The following is a 27,347-nucleotide window of genomic DNA, read 5'->3' on the forward strand; positions in this document are numbered from 1 at the left end:
GAGAATACCTGGCCCGTCGGTGGTCGATGTTTTTCAACAAAGAAAAAAATCTACAGTGAGATTACGGGAGGGGGCACTGAGATCAAAGCACACCACATGGTTGGATGTAGGGAAGGCTCATGAGAATGCCGTGCAAGAAACCCTTCACCCAATTAACGCAGCCCACCCACTTGCACCCACCACAGAGACTTTGTTTGCCCTTGCCCTCCCACTGGGCTTCCCTACAGTGACCGCATGCCTTAGTTCTCTGGGCTTACCTGGTCGCCTCCCTTGCACCCCAGATTTGCCCACTCCACCTGTTCCAAATTCTCCACTATATGTACAAGTTTAACAGCTAGAATCCACTTGGCTACTGCTCCACTCATCATTACACATCCTTTTATAGGTCTCGCCTGCAGCTTTTAGGTGTCTGTTTGCAAAAGACCTCTTGTGGACCATACCAAAAACGTACAGTGAACTAAGAACCCGCCACAAGTTTAAGATTGGTTGGCTTCATTGTCACACTCATTTGCTTGCTTCTTTTTCAATGGTCTGTCTTCCTTTAGATTTCCTGACTTGTAGCCTTCCACTGCTCCCTTTTAAGGCACGATTTTTTTGGCCTCGTTGCTTTCAAATCACCCGGCTCCTCTGTTTTTACATTTTATTTAAATGACTTGGCAGATTCCATTTCCTGCCGAGCTGAACCACTACCCATAATACTGCTTTACACAAATAATGTTTTTTTTTTAAATTTAAAGTTCAAAGTCACGTCCATTTTCTTGCATCGCAAAAAAAAAAGAAAATACGAGCGAGGTGATACATATGTGTTCAGGAATCTGTTGAATGACTTGTGATTACTCCTATTTTTTTTTGTCTGCTAATGCTGCACAGCATTGGTAAAAGCATTGGCAAAACCAAAAATTGAGCATATCCAGACTTATCGCCCGTGCCAGTGCTTGTTAAAGTGTGTGCTCCCCTTTGCTTGCTTTCTTTGATTATGCACTCTGCTTTGTCCCAGACACCCTGTGATTTCCTCCAGGCGTGTTCTACCTCCCTCCTGTCCACCCTTCCACCAGGGCCGCACAATTTATGTCCCATTTCGGAAGTCTGACTTTACCCAAATTCTAGTTTTCCAATTGTTTTTGCTGATTATTTATTCTCATCAGCACAATGTGGCCGTACACAACTACAGTGTCTTCACCCCACACATAGTGTTTGAGGATTACTGCTAGGGTAACCAGTCCACCCTCACCCAAACCTATGGACTCTGTTGTTAGCCTTTGGTTAGCCTCCTCTCACCTAAACACTCCCCACAATAACTAACTCATGTGGAGTGGGACCACTCCCAGCCCCCAAAACCCACCGTGCTACCTTCATTACCTCAAGTCGTATGTTCATTCCCTATGAACACTCGGTCCATCCTTCATGGTACGACGGCTCTACCATGAGGCACCGCTTTATGCTCTTTGTGTATCCTTTTCATCGGGAGCGATGGGTGCATGGCTGGTGTTTCTTCCGTCTTATGTTCAGTGCCCTGGCAGGATGGGCAGTTGTGGCACAGAGAGCACTAGACCGGTCAGTGCCACGCTGTTGGCCAACGCCTTTCGAGTGTCCTCCATTGAGCAGATCAGAACTTCTACCAACTAGTTAACGGGGCGTCCCGTGTGGTTATAGGACCTTGTAGCACTGCGTCTTCCTCTAGGAACTTTTTTCTTCAGTGTTGTCATCCCAACCGCTGCCATTCATTTTGGCTTTCACTCTTACCATGGATGGATAGAGAGGAGGCTGCGATGAAAGCGGCCGCCAAGAAGGTCCTAGCAGCCTTTTCAGCCACAAGAGCGATTTCTTCATATTAGCCATGGCAGCCGCTTCATATCGTGGGGTTTTGTATTATAAGAGGAAACATCTTCTTTTTAGAGCGATGGTACGCTCTTACTATGCGTAGGTGACTTCCGGCTACCAATGACAAGGGCTTTTGTTCATAAGGATGATTTTAGCCTCTCGTTCAACCCTTGTAATTTCTCATAGGTTCACAGTTTGTCTTCAGCTGTGTACAAATGCAGCAGCAATAGGTGTTGCTGTGGACATGACACTGTCCCTACACTTGAACATCTACCTGAGCGCCCTGTAACTCTTAGAAAGCTATGCGTGGTACAGTCTCTGTTTTCCTGAAGGGACCAGGGCTGTTCCTAGGTTTAAATGTCATTTACTTGCTTAAAAAGCTGGATTTACAAGGGTTAGGTGTTCACACTCGTAAAGCCTTTAACTCATGCTAAGTATTACCCCATGATGGTGTAATATGTGTAATACCAAATCCCACTCAAGAAGGGATTGCACAGAAAAGTTTGAGTACACTGACAAACAAGAGTTTATGGCATTTCCCAAACTGCTCTCTGACACATTCCTACCCTGGAAATGGTTTGAGTTTTACTCCTCACTCATTCAAAAAAGGAGCCTAAGAGGGAAATCGCGACAGGGACAGGCCGCCCCCCACTCATAACACTGTTAACAACAATGGCCTTCCCTGTGGTTCTATGGGATGTGTTTCCCTAGATCAATAATTTCACTTTTACTGATAAACAGACCCAGGATCATCTGCACCCTTCAAGCCTGCTGCGCTGCTAGCGGTCGCATAACTATACTGCCGTATATCTAAAAACGTGTATGCGTGTTTGTGTAGGTCCCCCGGTCGGTGACACCTGCTTTCTCCACCCTCCAACTGTGAAAAAAGGGGGAGGGAAGGTTGACAGGGCCTCACGGGAGCAACACCCGGGGGGGGAATTTTACAGACTGGTACGCGCCTGAATCCCCACTTCTCATCATCAGCTCCTGTCAACCCAAACAGAAAGGGGATAAATGGTGTGCAAAGAAATCAAAAAACCATATGTGTAACAAAGTTTAGAATGACCCTTATGAGATTAAAAAGAGCTGTGCTGAACCGGCAACTATATCTTTATTATTTGCTGTTCGCTCACTCTAATAAAAACCAAAAACCAACATGTTTCATCACCATTCTTACTTTACTGGTGATTTCTTCAGGGTTTTGTTTGGGTCAGCGTATGATTTGCACCTCTGGATTCTCCATATATTGTACCAGGTGGCCTCTCTTTTCCTGGCCTACCGGCCCCCGTAGAAGAATCTGTGTTTTAGGGAATCCCCCTCACACGTTAGCGGGTCCCGTATACCGCCAGGAGGTCGGTATCGATAGTGTCTCATGGTGTGGCTTCCGCTCACCCTTCGTGAGCGGAAGCAAATAATAAAGATATAGTTGCCGGTTCAGCACAGCTCTTTTTAATCTCATAAGGGTCATTCTAAACTTTGTTACACATATGGTTTTTTGATTTCTTTGCACACCATGTATCCCCTTTCTGTTTGGGTTGACAGGAGCTGATGATGAGAAGTGGGGATTCAGGCGAGTACCAGTCTGTAAAATTCCCCCGTCCCCCCCCCCCCCGGGTGTTGCTCCCGTGAGGCCCTGTCAACCTTCCCTCCCCCTTTTTAGGTTTTGCCTGGCGAAAAGATGCGCTCTGCGCATCTTTTTCGCGCAGGCGAAAACCTGATGAGAACTGTAGTGTGGCTTTGGGTCGGCCCTCGTCATTCATTGGCTGGCTCCATAAATGGAGCCTAGCCATTGGACGAGGGGCCTGTCCGTCAATGCCGGACCAGATTCGGGGGCGTTCCCGAGATTCTTTGGCTTTTGCCGACGTCACGCGACGTCAGCCGAAAGCCGGGAACGCCCCCGAATCTGGTCCGGCATTGCCCCGTAGGCTGAATGAGATGCTGTTAAACACACTTCTGATATTAAAATTGCTTCCACGAGTCCTAGGCTGAATGAGATGCTGTTAAACACACTTCTGATATTAAAATTGCTAAATTACATTGATCGTCTTTGAGACATTAAGTATGGCGGGTCCTGCTGGGTCTCAGATCTGGCAATAATTAAAAGCTGAATTTAACAAGATTCCCTGTCTGGCTTTATATTCTTGTCTTTAACTTTATTAGCAAAAACACAGATCAGTTTCAAGACATAAGATAGTCATTTTTGCCCGTGAGCTGAGGGAGCCCACTCCTCGGGAAACTTCGCCGCCCGCCTGCCTGAGCTAGAGACGGTTTCGCCGCGCTGCCCGTGGCGACCCGGAAGTGACTAGCCGGCCGGCCAATCCTAGCGCGGCCGGCCGGAAGTGCCCCCCCCCCCCCCCCCCCCCCGCAGCCCACGCTTCAAGTAACCGCTCTGGTGCATTGTAGGTGGCGAGAAGCATACCGGCGGCGGAAGGGATTCTGGCAGCGATGCCTTGAAGCATTATATGAGGAGATCTACCTGGTAAGTCGCATCTCTGTCTGGGGTATTTTAAAGGGCAGGGTGAACTGTAGGTGGAAAATGTACTTCTTTGTGGTTCGCTGCGGGAGACTGTTAGGCACCCGCTAATTATCATTTCTGAGGAACCTGTTTGCAGTGGCTGCTGTCGACATGCACGCTAGCATCTCTTGTCACCTCGAGCTGAGGGATAGCTGTGGCGGATTACTTTCCGTAGCTAGCCAGTTCCACCAACAGTAATGGGAAGTGTTGTACTCTGTTGTACTGACAGAGGCAGCCATCACTGGTTGTGCAGCTTTTTCATGGCTCTAGAGGGAGAGACGGTGGTAGAGTCCAGGGTATGACAGATTTAGCAATCCTCGTCCTCTTCATCACTCGATATAGCTGCCACCATGCTGCTTTAGTTTTCCCCTACACGTGTCACATAGGTCTTATGAGGGAGAATCCGATTTTGCTCATCTCACTGACGTGCCGTTACTCTGGAACAGCAGGTCTTTCAAATTGTTCTACTTGGTTACGTCCCTTCCCTTTTTGTCCAGCCCTCCACATGTATCACCAGTAGGTGATCAGACATTGGTAGAGCATGCCAGCATTCTCATCAGAAACGTTTGGGTGCCAGTTGTGCGATCAAATTTGACCCAAGGCAGCACGGGGCGCAAGATGCTACTATCAATACTTCTTTGGGGGCCAGGTGGGAGAAGTGAGCTGTGAGGAGTGAAGCCAATACTGGTTCTCAAGACAAGTTCAAATCCTTTCTGCCTTGGATTCCCAAGATCAAATGGTGTCCTTGACCTTGCAGGACATGCACTTTAACGTGTTGATTCTGCAGTCCGATTCTCCCTCCAGTTTGTTGTGGGGCTGGAGTACTTAAGTTTACTGTCTTACCCTTCTGTCCTCCCAGGTATTTACAAAAGTGCAATTAGTTGTTGTGGCTCAATTTTTCCATACCTCGTTAACTGGCTGTTAAAGGCTGTCCTATGCCACTTGAAAGCAACAGTTTCATTGCTGTCCACCCTAGGATCTCCTGTCTTCAACCTGTATGGAGGAGTACCTTTATAGGGACCATCCTGGACATGGTGCCTTTGAAGGCTTTTCCATCTTCGCAATAAGTCGGGGAACATTTCTAGCTCATGCCTTGCTTCCGACTCAGATTGGCCTGAGGCTTCTTGGTCTTGTGCATAATCCTTGAGCATCGTACTCGCTGGCACATGTGGGCTCCGCAGTGGAACCTTCAACTTCAATGAACCAAACACTGTGGATGCCTCTTGGACAACAACCACATATCAGACGTTGCAGCCCTTCTATTGTGGGTGACAGATGCTAGCCTGACCTGCGGCATACCATTCTTCCTGTCCTATCCAGAGCTCACCGTATTAATGAACACATCTTCTGAGGGCCGGTGAAGTAACCTGGATGGCGTGGAGAACAGAGATTTCTTATGTAGCACCATCAACATACAACACCCTGCCTGTATGTAAAATCTCTGAGGCTGTGTTTTGTGGCTGCTCAGCGGCATATACCACTGTTATCCATGACAAATTGGTGCTTCAGACTTGAACGTCATTTCTCGCATTCTTCTCTCCCCCACATCTCATTATGGAAGAGGAGAGGCTTCACCATTTGGAGCCTAAATGAGGCCATAGTTATAACAAAGACACAACTGAGAAGCACCTAGAGGACAATCAACTTTCTGTTGTCACCCAGCCTGCCCTCTCTCAGCCTGCCCTCTCCCAGCCTGCCCTCTCCCAGCCTGCCCTCTCCCAGCCTGCCCTCGCCCAGCCTGTCCTCTCCCAGCCTGTCCTCTCGCAGCCCCTCTCACCTTTCGGCCTGGTACCACTGCACCAGCCGCACTACTTCCCTACTGACCGTTCTCCACTTCAGCCCCGTCTAAATTACAAATTCCTGCTCGTGACCCTTTTGCCTGCTTGTGCTTGTTTTCGTGACCCTGTTGCCTGCTTGTGCCTCCGTGTGCCCCTGTTGCCTGCTTGTGCCTCTGTGTGCCCCTGTTGCCTGCTTGTGCCTCCATTTTCGTGCCCCTGTTGCCTGCTTGTGCCTCCATTTTCGTGCCCCTGTCGCCTGCTTGTGCCTCAGTTTTCGTGCCCCTGTTGCCTGCTTGTGCCTCCGTGTGCCCCTGTTGCCTGCTTGTGCCTCCGTGTGCCCCTGTTGCCTGCTTGTGCCTCCGTGTGCCCCTGTTGCCTGCTTGTGCCTCCGTTTTCGTGCCCCTGTCGCCTGCTTGTGCCTCAGTTTTCGTGCCCCTGTTGCCTGCTTGTGCCTCCGTGTGCCCCTGTTGCCTGCTTGTACCTCCGTGTGCCCCTGTTGCCTGCTTGTGCCTCCGTGTGCCCCTGTTGCCTGCTTGTGCCTCCGTTTTCGTGCCCCTGTTGCCTGCTTGTGCCTCCGTGTGCCCCTGTTGCCTGCTTGTGCCTCCGTGTGCCCCTGTTGCCTGCTTGTGCCTCCGTGTGCCCCTGTTGCCTGCTTGTGCTGTGTGGGTGTGTGTGGAAGGCTCTGTGTGGGTGTGTGGAAGGCTCTGTGTGGGTGTGTGGGGGGCTTTGTGTGGCTGTGTGTGTGGGGGGCTTTGTGTGGCTGTGTGTGTGGGGGACTCTGTGTGGCTGTGTGTGTGGGGGGGCTCTGTGTGGCTGTGTGTGTGGGGGGGCTCTGTGTGGCTGTGTGTGTGGGGGGCTCTGTGTGGGTGTGTGTGTGTGGGGGCTCGGTGTGTGTTTGTGTGTGCAATTTGCGAGAGATAAAGCTAGTGGCGTTGTAAATGACAATGCCATTTATTTATGTTAAAAAAAACATAAATAAAAATAATGTCAAGAGCAATGCCAATAGCTCTAACTTTAACAAAGGCAAAACCATTGCATTGTAAATGCTTGTTTCACAGTTGGAGGGTGGAGAAAGCAGGTTTCAGCGACCGGGGGACCTACACAAACACGCATACACGTTTTTAGATATACGGCAGTATAGTTATGCGACCGCTAGCAGCGCAGCAGGCTTGAAGGGTGCAGATGATCCTGGGTCTGTTTATCAGTAAAAGTGAAATTATTGATCTAGGGAAACACATCCCATAGAACCACAGGGAAGGCCATTGTTGTTGACAGTGTTTTGAGTTTTACTCCTGCCAAAATAAGTAGCAAATACCTTAAGTGGTGGGGAGGGCAGGGCAACACCCTCAAAATGGTTGGGTCTGGGAGAAGGGCTTTTCCCCGTTGACAAAAAAAATGAAAAAATGTTTGGCATTGCACAAAAGTGATGACAGTGTAACACGTATAATGGTTCTACGCATCAACACACAGATGTAAGAAGGAATTCACCAACGTGTTCCTGGAGTATGCCTGCAAACCTGCGCATGGTGCAATTGTCCAGATGAACTTTTGTGAATTTCAAACTGTCTTAAATCTGTACATATGCGGTGCATATTAACAACTTTTCTTGATATCTGGCTCCTCAGTAGTTGATTGAAGAGTTCCACGCGTGGCTTGACTTTTCCAGGGCCACTTATCTTCCATGTCAGTTAATAAGCAAATGTGTCTCGTTTCCCCACCCAGCACTCACTCAGTGACACCCTGAATGTCAGTGCATTCTAAAGATGTAAAGCCCAGTGTTATAAAAAAGTGTATTCCTTTCCAGGCAGTATTAGCACTTTGCTGGATGTATTATGGTATAGCTTTGCATAGGCCTTGCTGAGTTGCTGATTAAAGCAAAATATTACCAAGGTCATTGCTGACACCGGCTTGGTGGACAGTGTGTCTAATGTGAAGGGAACAGCACTGTAAATTATTCACTTGTGCAAGACAGCCTGCCCACACTGAAGATCTTCCACTGAAGCCCTCTATTGATCAACTTCTCTCTGGAGATTGGTGATGAAGTTTTCACTTTCTAAACTTTGCAGAGATGAGTCTCTTTGAAAAGAGCAGAAAACATGATTCCTGAGTGAGGGAGGGTAGTGCAGGGAGAGATTTAGCTGTACAGGGAGGAAACAGTGATCGGCATAAAGGGCTCATTGGATCGGGCTGAATTGTAGCCGATACCTTTCACGCTCCACAGTGGGATCCACATTTCCACAGCTTTCCAGCTTAGTAGGAGTTAGCGGGATCTTTTCAAATAACAAAAGAGCATTTGCAAGTATATGCAGGGTATTTTCCTTGAGGATACACAGGAAGGTTTTAATTCCCTCCTGGAAAAGTTCAACCAGAGATTTAATGAGTGATTATCTACCAAAGGAAGACTAGTGTGTATGAAAGGATGTTTGAAAATGAAGTTTGCAAGCTCATGAGATGGTTTTCAAGACCCTGATTTCTCAGTCCCTGTTTACAGCTGGCTCTAACTGTATTCCTACATCAGCAGAAGTTCTGAACTCTTGCAAACTATAGTCTTGCAAAACCTTTGGGTGGACTGAAGTTTCATGGATATGGTTGGCCTATTGCTAGTAAATAGGATGGGCAGAAGACCTGTGACGAGGATCTTCTTAACAGGATCTTTTCAAGAGAGAACATGATCTTTTCTCTCAGATGCAATGACCAGTTTACTTTTGACTAGGAAATCAGCACTGGGTGACTATCTACTGAAGGATGTCCACTAGTTCCATTGTACTTATATCAATATGGACATCATCTGGGGTAGTCAGGGGTCATAGCTGCGACGTCAAACGTGCTCCCCGCTACTCCTGGCAGTGGCGGCTGCCTCAGAAAGAGGGTGCTGGGGCGGGCCGTAGAGGGGAGGAGTGGAAATGGATTAAAAAAAATAGTAATAATAAAAAATAAAGTTACCTTTTCCTTTGCTGCCTCTCTGTCCTCTTCAGGTCTGCTACAGCACCGAAAGCACTCAGGCTTCTTTGCTCTTCCAGCCAATCACGGTGCAGCAGCAGCAGCGTCCTGATTGGTCTGAGTGTCCTGTTTGGATGCTCTGGCGGTACCTGGGTGGGCTGAGCGTGTTCTCCACGGGGCTGTGCAACATAGCCCAATAGAGAACATGCCAAGTGCGCATGATGATTGGGTCAGTCCCAGAGGGCCGGACAAACAGTCATGTGCACTTAGAGGAGTGCAAACCATTCCTCACTCTGCTTGCCGTCACGGAGCCCAGCCAATCATTCACCTGGCTCCGAGGGCCGCATCGAAAAATAAAATAACGCCCTGTTATTATTATATTTGTCTTTTGTGCACTGCTTAAACTTCAGTGGGGCCACGCACCTCTGCCTTAGCGAAGGAGCCGCCACTGACTCCTGGCACTTCCTTTGCGACCCCTGGCCTCAGAGGAGGCAAAATGCTTGGACAACCCGGAGGCCAGCGGTTGCAAAGGAATTGCCAGGAGTAGCAGGGTGCAAGCTAGAGGTCGCAGATGCGACCCCTGACTACCCTCAAATGACATCCGTACATAGGCTATAAAAGCAACCGTTAAACCAATGAGAACCTGGGTACGTAACAGTCTTATGGAAACAATGGTTCACACTGGTATCATTTACAAAACAATGACTTCCAATAAACTCACTATATAGTCACATACACCCAATGACCTATACGATATATATCAATAAAGACATGTCAGACCACTGTTGATGAAAAAATATAGCAATTTATCTATGTAGTTCAAGCAGAAAACAACACAGCGACACCTTAGCACACAGTGCAATGATCGTTCCATCAGATCTCTACTGTATCCTTGAGGAGACAAAGCCAGGCATGTTAGCTGTTAAACTGGACAAGGTCACTGGGCCCGACAAAATTCCAGCAGAGTTATTGCGCCATGATCTGACAATTTGGGTCCCATGTGTCAACTGACTGTGTAACTCCATAGCCTCAGGTGCTCTAATCCCCAACACCTGGAATGGCGTGGAGATAATTCACATCTACAAGAAAGGTGACCGCATGAATCCAGGCAACTATAGACCAATTAACCTCCTGGACACCCTACAGAAAGTCTATGCAAAGCAGATTTTATATAAACCTACTGATTGGATTGAGGCCATGGGGATCTTGACCTCTTACCAGGCGGGATTTAAATCTAGAGTAGGCACCATAGACCAAGTCCTGAGGCTTATCCTATCAACTGGAAATATACTAACCTGAGGTATGGCCACCAATACATAGTCTTTGTAGACCTCATGGCCACCTTCGACTTACTACAAGAACAGTTTACAGCTAAAGAGCATGTTTTTGATTCTGTTATAGCATCTCTATTGCTAGCACTCAGGGGTATGAAAGGACTTCTAGCAGCTAAATGGGCACAAAAAGATGCTTGTGACATAAGGGGTGATGACTTTTACTCAATGTCAGCAACTTGCAGTCCCCAATGCAACTTGCAGCACCTACTGAAGTCAGTCTTTAAATCACTGCACCCTGAAATGGGCAAGGGCAATTTAGCAGAGGAATTACGGTGGAAGCTTGGAGCCGAGACCGGTCAGTATAACATATTTTGAGGCTAGCCCGGAGCCCCAATGGGTGCTGTGTACTAAGGATACAAGTTTAAAATGAATTGTGGCAACAACTGGTACCAATGCGATTGTCTTACAATGAGTGCAATGTACAGTCATTTTACTGCTCCCCTCACTACACCTGTGACAGTGATCTGCAGCGATGTCTGTATCGTTTGGGGGTGCTAAAATGTATTTTATCGCCGTAGCATAGCTTGGTGCCAGTTTTTATTCTGGCAATCATTGTTAGATGTGTTTTGACCATAAATTTTCTCGGTTGGGACAAGTGTAGAGAAAATAGGTGTGCCTACGGATAGAAGTAGCAGTTGGTGTAGGTGCGAGTGGACGCAGGTGTGGTGGCAGTTTAGGTCTGTTTATGTCCATTGCAGTAGTCTGAAGAGAGGATCTGTGGTTATGTGATAGAAGCCCCGAGTGTCACAGGTCAATATCAAACATGATTATAACGTACACCCTGCCAAGTCCCACCCCTCATGGGTTACTATTACTCATTTTAGTGCTGGTGTCCGCATCACCTTACTAAAAATCCATTGTCACGCATTACCTTCAAGGTAGATTCTACGTGGCTCGAAGCGCTGCAATAGAATCTTATTTCAGCAGCCAGTGTGTGGCGGGTTGCTATGGAGATCTCAGCCTGGGCTCCGCTAAGTAGTTTACTTTAAATTGTTGCAGAGTAACATTAAAAGTGGCTGTTTCCCGGCAAAAAAAACCACACACACACCGCACGTGCTGCTAGGTCCCTACATTAGGCATTATTACATTCCTAAAACTTTTACAGAGGTCAGTTAATACAATTTGCAAGAAATTTATATTTTTCTCTCCGAGGAAGAGAAATGATATTGAGTCCATGTTCACACTCCATAGTAAATATCAACTCCCATCACTCTGTATAAGGAAATGTTTCTCCATGACATAGCTGCCAATGTGTCATGCCATGTCAGAGCCCCGTAGAATTGTTAGGGCTTTTTAGACATTATAATGCACAAAACGGTGCATTTAAAAAACTGTATCTCATTACATGAATATTAATGCTTTTTTCTTACGATAAATTGTCACTCACAGTGCTACACATAATGCCTAAAAATGTCACACATAAAAACACTGAAAATCTGGAAATGTCACACATGCGAAAAATGAAAACCTAAAAACTGTGAATGTAGAGAAATATGGCTCCACCCCCTGTCATGTGCAGTACTGCTTTCTTGATATGTCATTGAGAAGGTGTGGTTTCATGCTGTCTGTATATTGTCACGAGTCTCACATCACTGCCTCTTCCTGCATATAACAAACCAACACTTCAGATGTACAGCCGGGATGAGGGGAACGTCATTATAAAAACACAAAAGGTGGCAAGCAGCCAGGAGGTGATCCACATCTTGTGGGTGGTCCTCAGAATCACAGCTTTTTTTCTGGATTGTCACCCGCCCCAAGACAGCACCTCTCTCCCTGAGTCACCCAAATACTGCACGGGTCTCCCTCGGTCACCCTAAGACTGCACGACTCTCCCTGAGTCACCCCAAGACAGCACCTCTCTCCCTGAGTCACCCAAATACTGCACGGGTCTCCCTCAGTCACCCTAAGACCGCACGACTCTCCTTCAGTCACCCTAAGATTCCACGGATCTCCCTCAGTCACCCTAAGACCGCACGGCTCTCCCTCAGTCACCCTAAGACTGCACGGCTCTCCCTCAGTCACCCTAAGACTGCATGACTCTCCTTCAGTCACCCTAAGACTGCATGACTCTCCTTCAGTCACCCTAAGACTGCACGGATCTCCCTCAGTCAGTCACCCTAAGACTGCACGGCTCTCCCTCAGTCACCCTAAGACTGCACGGCTGTCCCTCAGTCAGTCATCCTAACACTGCACGGCTCTCCCTCAGTCACCCTAAGACTGCACGGCTCTCCCTCAGTCACCCTAAGATTCCACGGATCTCCCTCAGTCAGTCACCCTAAGACTGCACGACTCTCCCTCAGTCACCCTAAGACTGCACGACTCTCCCTCAGTCACCCTAAGACTGCACGGCTGTCCCTCAGTCACCCTAAGACTGCACGGCTCTCCCTCAGTCACCCTAAGATTCCACGGATCTCCCTCAGTCAGTCACCCTAAGACTGCACGACTCTCCCTCAGTCACCCTAAGACTGCACGACTCTCCCTCAGTCACCCTAAGACTGCACGGCTGTCCCTCAGTCACCCTAAGACTGCACGGCTCTCCCTCAGTCACCCTAAGATTCCACGTATCTCACTCAGTCAGTCACCCTAAGACTGCACGACTCTCCCTCAGTCACCCTAAGACTGCACGGCTCTCCCTCAGTCACCCTAAGATTCCACGTATCTCACTCAGTCAGTCACCCTAAGACTGCACGACTCTCCCTCAGTCACCCTAAGACTGCACGGCTCTCCCTAAGTCACCCTAAGATTTCACTGATCTCCCTCAGTCACCCTAAGACTGCACGGCTCTCCCTCAGTCGCACTATCAGCATTACCGCAGCGCTGTTACCTGAGATAGACTTTCGGTGACTGGCGGCACAGAGAATGAGGACAGTGCATGGGTGGGGATGGGGACTAGGAAGCATTTAAACAAAAAAATTGTCATGACAGCACAGGAGAATAGTCAGGGCTCTACTACATGCATCAGTGTACGAAAGCAATGAAAAGAGCCCTGAGGTTCTGCGGGGTGGAGGGAACGGTGAAGGCACATTGAGGTAAGTTCCTAGAAGCAAGTGAGTGGTGACAGCTGCCATTTTCACTCTCTAGACCAGCTACCATCACTCACTCTCACTCACGCTCTTATTCCATCAGAAGGAACCCGCCATTGTAGGGCAGGAGGGAACTTCGATTACAGCAGTGTACGTAGCCACGCACGGTAGCGTTACAGATGGGGTGCACCCTGGAGCTGAAGGTGGGAAACCGGCGGTCCCCAGTGTGAGGCTGAGGTAGAAAGAGGACTACTGCATAGAATAGAACTTGCTATGGACAATATTTCCTCTGTCACCTTTTTTCTTGGACTCCAGGTAACTGAAAACTACATTTACAGAGTTCCATTAAAGGCAAAATGATTGGGAAATGATAGTGGTGTATGTGATGCAGCAAGACATGAGATCAAGAGGTTCAAGAATCACCTTTCTTGTAGGAATGGGAGTATAATAGAGCACCTGAGTCTGGACCAGTGAGCGCCGCCATCTTTAAAGCAGTCATCTGACTTCCTAGGCTCGCTTTGCGCAGATAACAGACTCCAGGAGGCGGAGTCTGGCCGCACTGCAAATGGCCAACTTGAAATAAGGGCCTTTACTACACTATTACACCATTTAAATGATAACATAGTCATAAGTCTTGTGTTCTTTAATTACTTCCATGTGCCACATTCAGAGGAGACCCCTGAATCAACTGACTGACTGATATGCTGAGAGATTACAAGTTTGACTCCCCTCCGTGTCAGATGTGATGCTGCTGGCAATCCATGGAGCATATGATTGAACGTGGTACCCACCGGTAGAGGTGCATCGTCACTGGACTACGTCGGAGGCTGCTGGAGGGTGCAATTGAGATGTGTTGATGATGCTGCGTCTGGTGTAGGTCGCACAGCAGGCTGCCTCCCCCTAGCCCCCCAGATGCTGGGTTCCTACTGAGAGGTGAGTGGAGAAGAGATGACCCGCCTGGGATCCCTGGTCCACTGTGGTCATAGTAGTTTTAATGGGACAAATGGCGCACACACCCCAGCACAACATCACAGCCACAAAAAGGAGACACTCTTTTCCCCCGGTAGCCGGGTGCCATGTTGGACTGGGAAGGATGGACTTGCATGACGCACTGAGTTGCTATGGAGGCCAGCACCTGTCTCTAAGCACACCTACATTCACAACCCGCAGGTAGAAACACAATGTTATTGAGCCCTATAACTTAGGAAACACAACACACTGCAGCTAGAATGGATGCAAAGGCCTCTGACGCAACACTGGGCTTTCTACTTTGTGTGTGACATGATAACCTTGGCTGGACCCTTCCCAGGATGCTGTTCTAAGGTCTTGATTTATTCATGGATACTGAACTAAACACACAAACCTGAAATTGCTGCTGTCTCTAGCCATTTAGGATATAAGTTCTGAAAAAATGGTCTCCTATCACTAAGCTATAGAAATTGGTAACCATTTCCTCCTGCATTTTTGTTGTTGACACAACACTGTTCCTCCGTGCCAGCCAATAAGGCTTATAGACAACTGCTGCTTTCAGAAGGACTGTCCGGGGAAAAAAGAGGCCCCTCGGCCTGGTGCCGAAGCAATGGCTGCATTTTAATTTCTCAAGACTGAATTGAATGGCATCAAAAAACAATAACCACAGAAGAACTCTCTGTAGCTGAAATCACTAGAGTACTCAAAATAATACATCCTGGGATTGTGCCATTCAGAGTACACTTAGATCAGAGAGAAGTCTGGAAGCTACTGAAGCTGAGGGATTTGGGGAACCTTATTATGGGACCTACGAGAAAAACGACTGATGTCGAAATGAGCTGTAACAGACACAATAGCCTATTTTTTTGGGTTCCACAATCAGAAGAATGGGATAATGGTGGTGCTATTCCTCTCTGATAGACTTGGAATCCTCACCGCCCTTAGAGTTCCAGGAGATGCAGAGAACCTGTTGAAGAAGACAAAACAATAACACACCCCAACCAATCACCGCCTGTCATACGAGGCATCATGAGTGATGATAACCCGTATTGGCCAGAAGCATGGTCCCTATTTTTACAACAGCCATAAGATCTTTTTCTGTGGCTGATTTTGCACAGGAAACAAATCGAGGTAAAACATTTTTGGCACTTTATGCCATGCTTGAGAAAAATATGGTAGATATGGTCTGCTGGAGCCTGCTGTAATGTGGTTGGCCATCAGTATCAGGTCTGGAGAATTATATGATCCTGACAACTTGGAAGGCTTGAACACTTCAACACTGAAAACTGAATCCAATCCACCCAAACACCCACAGCAAGATCCCTACTTAAATTGGCCTAGCAAGGTTCCAATGCCTTTCAGACCTCGCACCAGCATGAAAGAGATATCCTAGGAAATCTAGTCATGGCTGGCCAATCACAAAGGATAAGATTTCTTATGAAAAACGGACATGTTAACTGGTAAGGCATGTTTAATTCTATCAAAAAGGAGAACAGGTATTCCACAGTTTCGCAGCGGCAACAGAGAAGGAACGCCCTCCCCATCTGGCTTTACAGAACCTCAGAACTTTTTGTAGTGATTTCTAGTACAGATGTCTCAAAGTAGAGCTCTTTCAACAGGGTCCTTGAATTCCAATGTCCTCTCTGCTATATTCACCTTAAAAAGTCTCTAATTTAACTTGCGACAAAAAACAGATATTGTTCTGCTGCAGGAGACTCACCGAACCAAAAGTGCACCTGAAAAACCGAAGAGAGACTGAGTGGGGAAATACATCTCCTTCTCCGGTTATGACACCTTACATGACCATTCTGTATCCCCCCCCTACATTACAAAAAGGTGGCATTGCTATTGTCATTCATAAATAATTGGCGATCAGGGTAATAAAAGTGTGGTCTGATCCATCAGGTCGATATGGGTTTGTGAAGGCACCACCTCCATTCTCATCTCTATATAGACCCCTAATGGACCTAAATACACCTTCCACTTCAAACTGCAATATACGTTTTACTCAATTTGTAGTTTTCTAGATTGTAGGTGGAGTAGACTAGAATATCACCATATATACTGTGCTGGATCGGTCTGCGTACTCAGACCTGCGCAATGTATATGATCGAGGCCCTTTTTGTGACCTTAGTTCAGGCCATTCACTTCTAGACCCCTAGTGTCTTCCATATCCTTCAGGCAGGAAATATGTGCTCACTCCATGCACACTGGCAATGAAACCAGAACCGACTAATCCGTATTGAGTTTTGCACCGTTTTCTAGACTGTGTGACCGCAAGATCACTGGTGGAAATATTTCAGACCTGCACTTGCCCAATTACTCCTTGACGTACAAATGACTGTACCCAAATCTAAGGCCTGGTGAATGAATGTGATGCAATATATCTTTCCAGAAGAAAAGAAAAGTTGCAAAACCATCTAAAAGCATACTTGGAACTTAGTAAACATTCAGTTGCCTAATTTCCAAATTTTATGAGCAACAGGTAATCCCTATATTACTCCGGTTTAATTGCACCTTCTCCCAAACCTAATAGAAGTACTGAGCTACCTCAGAGGATACAAATCTAAGAGCTTTGACAAAGAAGAAACCCAATTGAACACCTTATTCTCTTACCTGGTTGAAAAGCCCTTACTTGTGTGAAGATCAAATCATATAAGCATGGATAGGAAGTAGGGGTGGGCGTAACTGATGTAATTCTCTCTAGCGTAAATACTTGTAAATACCTAAAAATTACTCGTAATTATGTGTACTTGTGTGAGAAGTATAATCCAGCATTTAGAGCTATTTTTTGCACCCTCGCGTCCAAAATAGGCCAGATGATGCATTTAAGAGAGTAGCCATAAATGCTACTTCAGTAGCCAGCAGTCGCTTGCTTTCTCTTAGTTATTGTTCCTGTGCTAGCATTTTTCCTCCAATTACTCTTAATTACTCAAGCTGAAGTAATAGCGTAATTTCAGTAATTTTCCATCAAGAGTAATACATAATTACTAAAATTATTCCAATTACTCTGGCATGATTAAAATTTCGCCCAAGCCTAATAGACATCCAGGAGGGTGTTAACGCTACAACCGGTACAAAGGGAAACCAGATAAGCGATATGAGCGATGTATGTTCCATCAGGGCGGTTGCTTTCACACCCAAGTAGATGCAACAAAAGCCTTTGCCTCCTTTTTCTCTGATCTCCACTCCTCAGTGGTAAGCAGTGCAGTCACTCACAAAGAAGAATTCATGGGAAGTCTGACTATACCCTGAGTCACTGCAGATGTTTGTGATAATCTCATTCGAGAAATCTCTGATACGGAAATTGCGGATACCTTCAAATCTATAATGACTGGAAAGGCCATGCGAGAAGATGGCTTCTTTTCTTATTTTTATAAGATCCCTGCTTTAATGACAGTTCCACTATTGGAAAAAGTCTTCCTGAAAGGGGAGGCCTCCGCTCTGAATTCAACAAGGCCTACATTTCCTTAATTCTTAAACCGGCGAGCAATCCACCTTTCTTCACTAATCACAGCCCATTTCTCTACTTAATTCCAATATTAATATATACGCCAAAATTGTAGCCCTGAGGCTGGGAAAGGTCATCCGATTGCTTATCTATAGAACTCAAGTGCGCTTTGTACCTGGACGGTAATCCAGGACTCGTAGGCTTACTCTGCTTCCTTCGTGATGGGAGGACAGACATGAAGACAACAAACATTTGTCTCTCTCCCTTGCTGCCGAAAAGTCGTTTGATCGAGTAGAATAGGGTACCTAGTCCATTCTTTGGCAATGGAAGGCATTGACCTTAACTTTAAATCCATAATTAAATGGCTGGATTAAGACACCACAGCAATAGTAAACAGTAACCACTTCCTACCAGACAAATATCAACCAGGAGAGGAACGTTACAAGGATGCCCAGTGCCTCAGCTTGTTTTCATCCTGGCATTGGAACACTTAGCAGTGGCAATTAGAAAGCATCCATCATTAAGGGGGATTGGTAACACAGCCCACATTTCGTTTTGTAGGGACTAGAGAAACATGTCATGGCATGAGTAACAAAGAAAAAAGACGCCATTTGCAACAAAGAGGGTGAGTGCATTAGTAACAGCAGCCAGTGCCATTAAAGAGAAAAAAAGTGAAATTGCTAACAAACCAAGTAAGAAAACTGTGGCTGATCCAGAGAAAGTGATAGAACACAAGAAGCCTTAGAGCGTTAAAAATGAAAGTCACTGAGGCAAAAGTAGTGGTGATGTTGCACTTCTCTGGAAAATCTTGAAAGACTTTGATCATGGCCACTTGTTGACCTCAAGAGCAAGGACACACATATTACAAGAAGCTGAAGAGGCCAGGAACAGGCTATCCTAAGCAGAGGTAGTGCTGGACACCATACACCATTGAAGTCTTCATACTTAGAGGAAGAAAAGCATAAAGATAATGGAACTGAGCAAAGACAATCCGAAAGGAAATCTTACTGTGGTGGGCAATTACTGAAGCAACATTAAAAGACAGGAAAAAAATGTAACCTATGCCAAAGGCAGCAGAGAAGTGAAATGCACACAATGCACTTAATGAAAAATACCACAAATTGCTAGAAAGAATTGTGAGTTTAGAGACACCGCAGATTAAATTGCTTTAGTAGTTAATTCTAAGCCCACTTGACTGACCAAAAGGATATCCCGATAAAAGGATGTGCAACTGTTGAGTTTTTTTGGGACCCACGAATGTGGAAGAATATGGTTCAAAATGTAGGAATGTTTGTCGTAACTGAAAGTTTAAATCATGCACAAAACTCTTCAAGAGATATTAATTTACTTATTTGGAATGTTTCTAAAGCACTACAAACCATCAAGGTAGTATCAGAGCGCCGTCATGGGAAAGCAGATGATGACGCTTTAGAATGGATGATAAGCTTGGGGGCTGAATAAAGGAAATTGGGCTGGTTTTAGTGGTCCAGTCAACCCAGGGCAGGAACAATCCGGGGCAATACTAAGAGGTGCCCCTGTGATTGTAAGAAAAGATGTGCTTTAAGCTGACTTCTGAATCAGTTGAAATCTTGCTCCAGTTTTAGATGCAATCGAAGAAACTTCCACAGAGAAGGTTTGTAATGTGTAGAGTCCTACCAACAAATTTCCTATTGCGGCTTGAGCGGATGTACAGTAGGTTGTGATAAGTGGATCTGAGGTTTATTTATTTATTTATTTATAGGTTTGTATAGCGCTGGAACCAACTCACAGTGGAGTATCTCTGCGCTTTGACGCCTGAAGAACACCAGGAGATAGATGGGGGTGGGAGCTAAATTTCATTTTTAAACAGTAAGGTTTTTAATTGTTTCCGAAATTTTAAATGGTCTGTGCATTGTTTAAGTGACAGAGGGAGTTTGTTCCATAGAGTAGGTCCTGCTATGGAAAGTGCCTTGCTTCCGTGTCTGGCTTTCTTGGCCCGTGGCACCAGCAGAAGAAGATTATTACTGGACCTAAGAAATCGAGTGGGGGTGTATGGAACAAATTTCTTTTCCAAATAGGCAGGCCCTTGTCCATTTAAGCACTTGTGAATCAGGCAGCATGTTTTAAATTTCGTTCTCTGCCGGACTGAAAGCCAATGAAGTTGGTCAAGAAGGGGTTTGGAAGCAGATCTGGGAGGGGCATTAAGGACCAAACGAGCCGCAGTATTCTGGATGACTTGAAGTTTGGCCAACACCCCTTCATTGGCAGAAAGCAGTAGACCGTTGCAATAGTCAATCCTGCTTAGAACAAGTGCCTGAACTAAAGTTCTCCTCACCGAATCAAGCAGAAGAGGAAAGACCTTGCGCAGTAAGCTGATGGTATGAAAGCATATACCTGAGATATAGTTAACATGTTGCTTGAGTGTCAGGTCTTGATCCAGACGGACCCCTAGGTTTTTTACAATCGACTTGGGTTCAGGAACAACTCCCAAGTCGCTGTGCCACCAATCTGGGGACCAAAGCAGTTTAGCTTCTCCAAACAACATAACCTCAGTTTTACTGACGTTGCATTGAAGGCAGTTGGCCGACATCCATTGTGCCACTGCCTTCATACCAGCTGAGAAAGAGCTCTTCACTTCAGCGGAGATAGTTTTGAACGGGAAGAGGAGCTGCGTGTCATCAGCATATGACACGGGGATGAAACCATACTTACGCATCAGTCTTGCCAGGGGTGCCACATAGATGTTGAAAAGAGTGGGGCTCAAACAAGAGCCCTGTGGCACCCCTTTGGAAATCTCTACCTCCGCTGACCGATACGCACCCATGGTGACACTCTGGGTGCGGCCGGATAGAAAGCTCTTTAGCCAGGCAAGGGCTTTATTTTTGATCCCGGCGTTCGACAACCGTTCTGTCAAGATGGAGTGTGACACGGTGTCGAACGCCGCTGATAGATCTAACAAAACCAGGATCACTGAAAAGCCCTTGTCTTGGTACATATGCAAATCGTCAGTCACAGATACCAGAGTGGACTCCGTACTATGCCTCGGCCTAAACCCAGACTGGGAACAGTCAAGGACGTCAGCCAATTCAATATACTTGGATAGATGGAAATTTACATGCTTTTCGGTTTCTGGTTTCTGGTTTCTGGATGGGAGGCAGGGAAGCAACAACTTGGTCATGTACCCCTGAGGACGGCTGTGCAGAGCTTTTTAGATGAAGCACAGAGATTTCAAGTCCGCATGTTGATTGGTAGAGGGAGAAGGGGGATTGAGCGTTACAATTAAGTCGAAGCATTGCTATTACCTCATTGTTCATATTCATTGCCAGGAAAAGTATATTTTCTAGCACTTGAATCATGATTGTTTTAAGAATATCAATTCTAATTTGCCGCTAGATGTGTGGTTTGTGATGCCGTAGGTGAATGTCAGTGAAGATTTCATATAGGTCTGTAGCCAAGTAGTATTAATGTTAAAACATTTTTTGTCAGATATTCACCAGTAAAATTGATTAAACATTAAGATTCAAATTTTCAGGTGCATTAGGTGGTGAATCACATACCCCATATGTAGGCTTAAATGTGCAGCAGTTTGAGGCTGGCTTGTAAGACATATCTTTATTTTTATTTTTTAGCGATAATAAACTCAAAGATATAAATGTCAATGTGACATCGTAAAGTGGGGTGAGACATGATGTGTGTAAAGGAGGGACGGGAATGTAAATGCGGCATTAAATCATATTGGATAGTAATATCTAAAGGGAGTCTAGTAAATATATTTTTTTTATTGCAGTTAGATATAGTAAGTTTTCTGGGCGCTATATAGCATTTAGGCTCTATAATCAAATTATAGAAATGAATGACAGATGGAGGCAAGTGTTTCTTATTCTTCTAGTAATGAGCAAGCAATTCAGTCCAAATATAACAGAGAAGCAGGAGTTAAGAAACACAAGAGAAAATATATTGTGAAAAAATGATGTGTCTGATTCAAGGTGTCCTTCTTACCTGTCTTTAGGTGACGGAATGATCCGTATATATAGGGAACATCTCCTTATCCTGCTAACCATGCAATACGCTCTGGACAGTGAAGTGAGATATGATTGTTTCCTATAGTAAAGGATGTGGTGCTGCGTATTATAATTTGATACAATAAGGGAATTTAGAAATTGTCGTGATGGGTAAGGTGACTAGGTAGGTTATGATGCTTAGTGTAAACAGACCAAATGTAAATTATGGCATCTTTTAATCGGTGTTTCTTGAGTAATGGGCAAACTGATCAACCATATTAAAATGCTTAGTGGTAACAGCCCCATGGTGACGTCTGTATATCAATGTTCTTAGGTAATTAGTAAATCTTCAACCTAACTACCTACAATATTCCAGACAGTGTTAAAATACCAATTATAAAATAGGTATCAAAGCATGATGCACTGATCTCCAGGAGTAAGGCAAGCTGTAAGTCAATGCATTGTACCCACTATATGGCCAGAACACCCAAACAAGTAAACTGATATATTAATGTCTCTTCTAAAGCTGATCATAAATCAATTGCGTTCTTGTAGATGGATAATTTATATCAAATGTTCTAGTAGTGGACATGCCGCGCTACATTTATCTATTGATTCTCTTGAATTGAAATATGAAGTTTGACAATTAAACTCTTCCATTGGGGTCTAGTGATAGAAAATACATTGGCAACATGCACCTGAAAGAGACTTTTATCAATTCATCTCAGAACTTTGAGTGTAACAATGAACTTGAAAACCACAAAGTGCACAGGACTCCTTTAAAAGCTTCCATCAGGGCTTATTAATTGAGTTTTGTGGTGGAAATGCAATGCACTGGACACAGAACTGGATGGATTAAATATATAAATAGTTTCCTTGAAGTGAGGGTTCTCTGTCAGAGCAGGCACTGGCCTGGAACCAGATTGCAACTAGATTGAAATCTTGAGGCGGAAGTAACTTGGCAGTCTACTACGAAAACTTGGCAGTCTACTGCGATTACTCAACAGACAGGATAAAAACAAACTTGGCAAGGCGATCAGGCGCGGACAAGGCCAGCCAGGTAGACCAAGCAGAAGAAAGTGTATTACTTTGTCAATAACATGACACATCCTGTGCATGAGAAAAGATGCACAGGGTTTGTTGTGCTGTACTCTAGGTCAGTAATTTATGATAGATCTATTGATACCCTTATTGGACCTTCCTGATGTTTAGTGTCTGGCTCTTGCTCTAATTACAGGAGTCTAAAGGAGTATAGTCCCATATATTAGGCTTGTGACTTCCCTCCTGCTGTCCTTAAATCAGCTGCAGATCAGTGCTTAATTTGTAAAATAATATGTGCCAGGGCCCTGACCAGGAGGCCACTGCAGCTTGCACCACCCAAAGCCGCTGTCATCGCTGCCAAAACAACTAGGAACCATCTCTCTCGCCACAAATCGCACAGTTAAGATGATTGCAGGTCTCCAAAGCTAAAGGAGTGGCTGGGGATCCAATCGCCAACCTGGAGGTGGTGAGAGATGTTTCAAAACTCAAGGTTAGCTGGCCTGCGAGCTTGCTTACATCAACACAGATCTCCGTGCTAGCCACCGTACTTGCACTGCCTCATGAAGCACTTCGGTCATCAGCCTCCCATCTTACCCCAGCTCGCCATTGTGGAGTGTGAGTAGAGGATGGGTTGCTGAAGAAAGGGAGGGTCCCTGCCGGGAAGGCCCATGTGATTTATTTACAGAACAGCTCCGCCTTTCTCCAGCCCCACATTCTAAAGTATGAACATAGCAAGTGCAGTTTAGGCAAATAGCACATTTCTTTCTTCAGCACCACAATCTAATGTGTAAATAAAACACGTGTGTATTCTGCGTAAACAGCAACCCTACCTTTCTTCAATGCCCCACCCTAATGTATAAATAGAATACATGTGCATTCTGCGCCAACAGCAACTGTTCCTTTCTTCAATGCCCCACCCTAATGTATAAATAGAATACATGTGCATTCTGCGCGAACAGCAACCCCGCCTTTCTTCACTGCCGCATCCTAACGTGTAAATAGAATACATGTGCTTTCTGCACTAACAGCAACTGTTCCTTTCTTCAGCACCGCAGCCGAACATGTAAATAAAATACATGTGCATTCTGCGTAAACAGCAACCCTGCCTTTCTTCACTGCCGCATCCTAACGTGTAAATAGAATACATGTGCATTCTGCGTAAACAGCAACCCTGCCTTTGTCCAATGCCACATCCTAACGTGTAAATAGAATACATGTACATTCTGCGTAAACAGCAACCCTACCTTTCTTCAATGCCCCACCCTAATGTATAAATAGAATACATGTGCATTCTGCGCGAACAGCAACTGTTCCTTTCTTCAGCACCGCAGTCTAACGTGTAAATAGAATACATGTGCATTCTGCGTAAACAGCAACCCTACCTTTCTTCAATGCCCCATCCTAACGTGTAAATAGAATACATGTGCATTCTGCGCGAACAGCAACTGTTCCTTTCTTCAGCACCTCAGCCTAATGTATAAATAGAATACATGTGCATTCTGCGCGAACAGCAACTGTTCCTTTCTTCAGCACCGCAGCCGAACATGTAAATAAAATACATGTGTATTCTGCGTAAACAGCAACCCTGCCTTTCTTCACTGCCGCATCCTAACGTGTAAATAGAATACATGTGCATTCTGCGTAAACAGCAACCCTGCCTTTCTTCAATGCCACATCCTAACGTGTAAATAGAATGCATGTGCATTCTGCGTAAACAACAACCCTGCCTTTCTTCAATGCCACATCCTAATGTGTAAATAAAATACATGTGCATTCTGCGTGAACAGCAACTGTTCCTTTCTTCAGCACCGCAGCCTAATGTGTAAATAGAATACATGTGCATTGTGCGTGAACAGCAACTGTTCCTTTCTTCAATGCCACATCCTAATTTGTAAATATAATACATGTGCATTCTGCGCGAACAGCAACCCTTCCTTTCTTCAGCACCACAGCCTAACATGTAAATAGAATGCATGTGCATACTGCGCAAACAGCAACTGTTCCTTTCTTCAGCACCACATCTTAACATGTAAATAGAATACATGCGCAATCTGCGCGAACACCAAGTGTTCCTTTCTTCAGCACCGCAGCCTAAAGTGTAAATTGAATACATGTGCATTCTGCGCAAACAACAACTGCTCCTTTCTTCAGCACCGCAGCCTAACGTGTAAATAGAATACATGTGCATTCTGCGCGAACAGCAACTGTTCCTTTCTTCAGCACCACATCCTAACATCTAAATAGAATACATGTGCTTTCTGCACTAACAGCAACTGTTCCTTTCTTCAGCACCACATCCTAACATGTAAATAGGATACATGTGCATTCTGCGCGAACAGCAACCCTTCCTTTCTTCAGCACCGTAGCCTAACATGTAAATAGAATACATGCGCGTTCTACGCAAACAGCAATTGTTCCTTTTTTCAGCATCACAGCCTAACGGTTAAATAGAATGCATGTGCATACTGCGCAAACAGCAACTGTTCCTTTCTTCAGCACCACATCTTAACATGTAAATAGAATACATGCGCATTCTGCGCGAACAGCAACTGTTCCTTTCTTCAGCACCGCAGCCTAAAGTGTAAATAGAATACATGTGCATTCTGCGTGAACAACAACTGCTCCTTTCTTCAGCACCGCAGCCTAACGTGTAAATAGAATACATGTGCATTCTGCACGAACAGCAACTGTTCCTTTTTTCAGCACCACATCCTAACATCTAAATAGAATACATGTGCTTTCTGCGCGAACAGCAACTGTTCCTTTCTTCAGCACCATATCCTAACGTGTAAATAGAATACATGTGCATTCTGCGCGAACAGCAACTGTTCATTGCAGCCTAACTTGTAAATAGAATGCATGTTTATTCTGCGCGAACAGCAACTGTTCCTTTCTTCAGCACCACATCCTAACATGTAAATAGAATACATGTGCATTCTGCGCGAACAGCAACCCTTCCTTTCTTCAGCACCGTAGCCTAATATGTAAATAGAATACATGCGCATTCTACGCAAACAGCAATTGTTCCTTTCTTCAGCACCACAGCCTAACGGGTAAATAGAATGCATGTGCATACTGCGCGAACAGCAACTGTTCCTTTCTTCAGCACCACATCTTAACATGCAAATGGAATACATGCGCATTCTGCGCGAACAGCTACTGTTCCTTTCTTCAGCACCGCAGCCTAAAGTGTAAATAGAATACATGTGCATTCTGCGGGAACAACAACTGCTCCTTTCTTCAGCACCACATCCTAACATCAAAATAGAATACATGTGCTTTCTGCGTGAACAGCAACTGTTCCTTTCTTCAGCACCACATCTTAACATGTAAATAGAATACATGCGCATTCTGCGCGAACAGCTACTGTTCCTTTCTTCAGCACCGCAGCCTAAAGTGTAAATAGAATACATGTGCTTTCTGCGTGAACAGCAACTGTTCCTTTCTTCAGCACCATATCCTAACGTGTAAATAGAATACATGTGCTTTCTGCGTGAACAGCAACTGTTCCTTTCTTCAGCACCACATCTTAACATGTAAATAGAATACATGCGCATTCTGCGCGAACAGCTACTGTTCCTTTCTTCAGCACCGGAGCCTAAAGTGTAAATAGAATACATGTGCTTTCTGCGTGAACAGCAACTGTTCCTTTCTTCAGCACCATATCCTAACGTGTAAATAGAATACATGTGCATTCTGCGCGAACAGCAACCCCGCCTTTCTTCACTGCCGCATCCTAACGTGTAAATAGAATACATGTGCATTCGGCGTGAACAGCAACTGTTCCTTTCTTCAGCACCGCAGCCTAACTTGTAAATAGAATACATGTGCATTCTGCGCGAACAACTGTTCCTTTCTTCAGCACCGCAGCCTAAAGAGTAAAACGTGTGCATTCTACCCAAACAGCAACTCTGCTTTTCTTCAGCACCACAAAGTAAAGTGTAAATAAAACAGGTGTGCATTGTGGGCTAACAGCAACCCTCCCTTTATTTAACACCGCAGCCTAACATGTAAATAAAACAGGTGTGCATTCTACGCGAACAGCAACCCTTCATTTCTTCAGCACTGCAGCCTAACATGAAAATAAAACACGTGTGCATTATATGCATATAGTAACTCTTCATTTCTACAGCACCACAGCCGAATGTGTAAATAAAACGTGTGCATTCTATGCAAACAGCAACCTTCCTTTTTTCAGCACCACATCCTAACATGTAAATAGAATACATGTGCATTCTGTGCGAACAGCAACTGTTCCTTTCTTCAGCACCACATTCTAACATGTAAATAGAATACATGTGCATTCTGCACAAACAGCAACTGTTCCTTTCTTCAGCACCGCAGCCTAATGTGTAAATAGAATACATGTGCATTCTGCACAAACAGCAACTGTTCCTTTCTTCAGCACCACATCCTAACATCTAAATAGAATACATGTACATTCTGCACGAACAGCAACTTTTCCTTTCTTCAGCACCACGTTCTAACATGTAAA

The 27,347-nt window shown here is 45.3% G+C and overlaps 1 protein-coding gene across 1 annotated transcript in view; it reads left to right on the plus strand.

The window, feature by feature from the left end:
* The window catches only part of ARHGAP39 (Rho GTPase activating protein 39), an 854,292-nt gene that overhangs the window by 474,356 nt on the left and 352,589 nt on the right, over positions 1–27,347 (plus strand). The gene's annotated exons all lie outside the window — the stretch shown is intronic.

This window comes from Lissotriton helveticus, chromosome 4_1 (genome assembly GCF_964261635.1).
Source record: "Lissotriton helveticus chromosome 4_1, aLisHel1.1, whole genome shotgun sequence".
Classification (NCBI taxonomy): domain Eukaryota; kingdom Metazoa; phylum Chordata; class Amphibia; order Caudata; family Salamandridae; genus Lissotriton; species Lissotriton helveticus.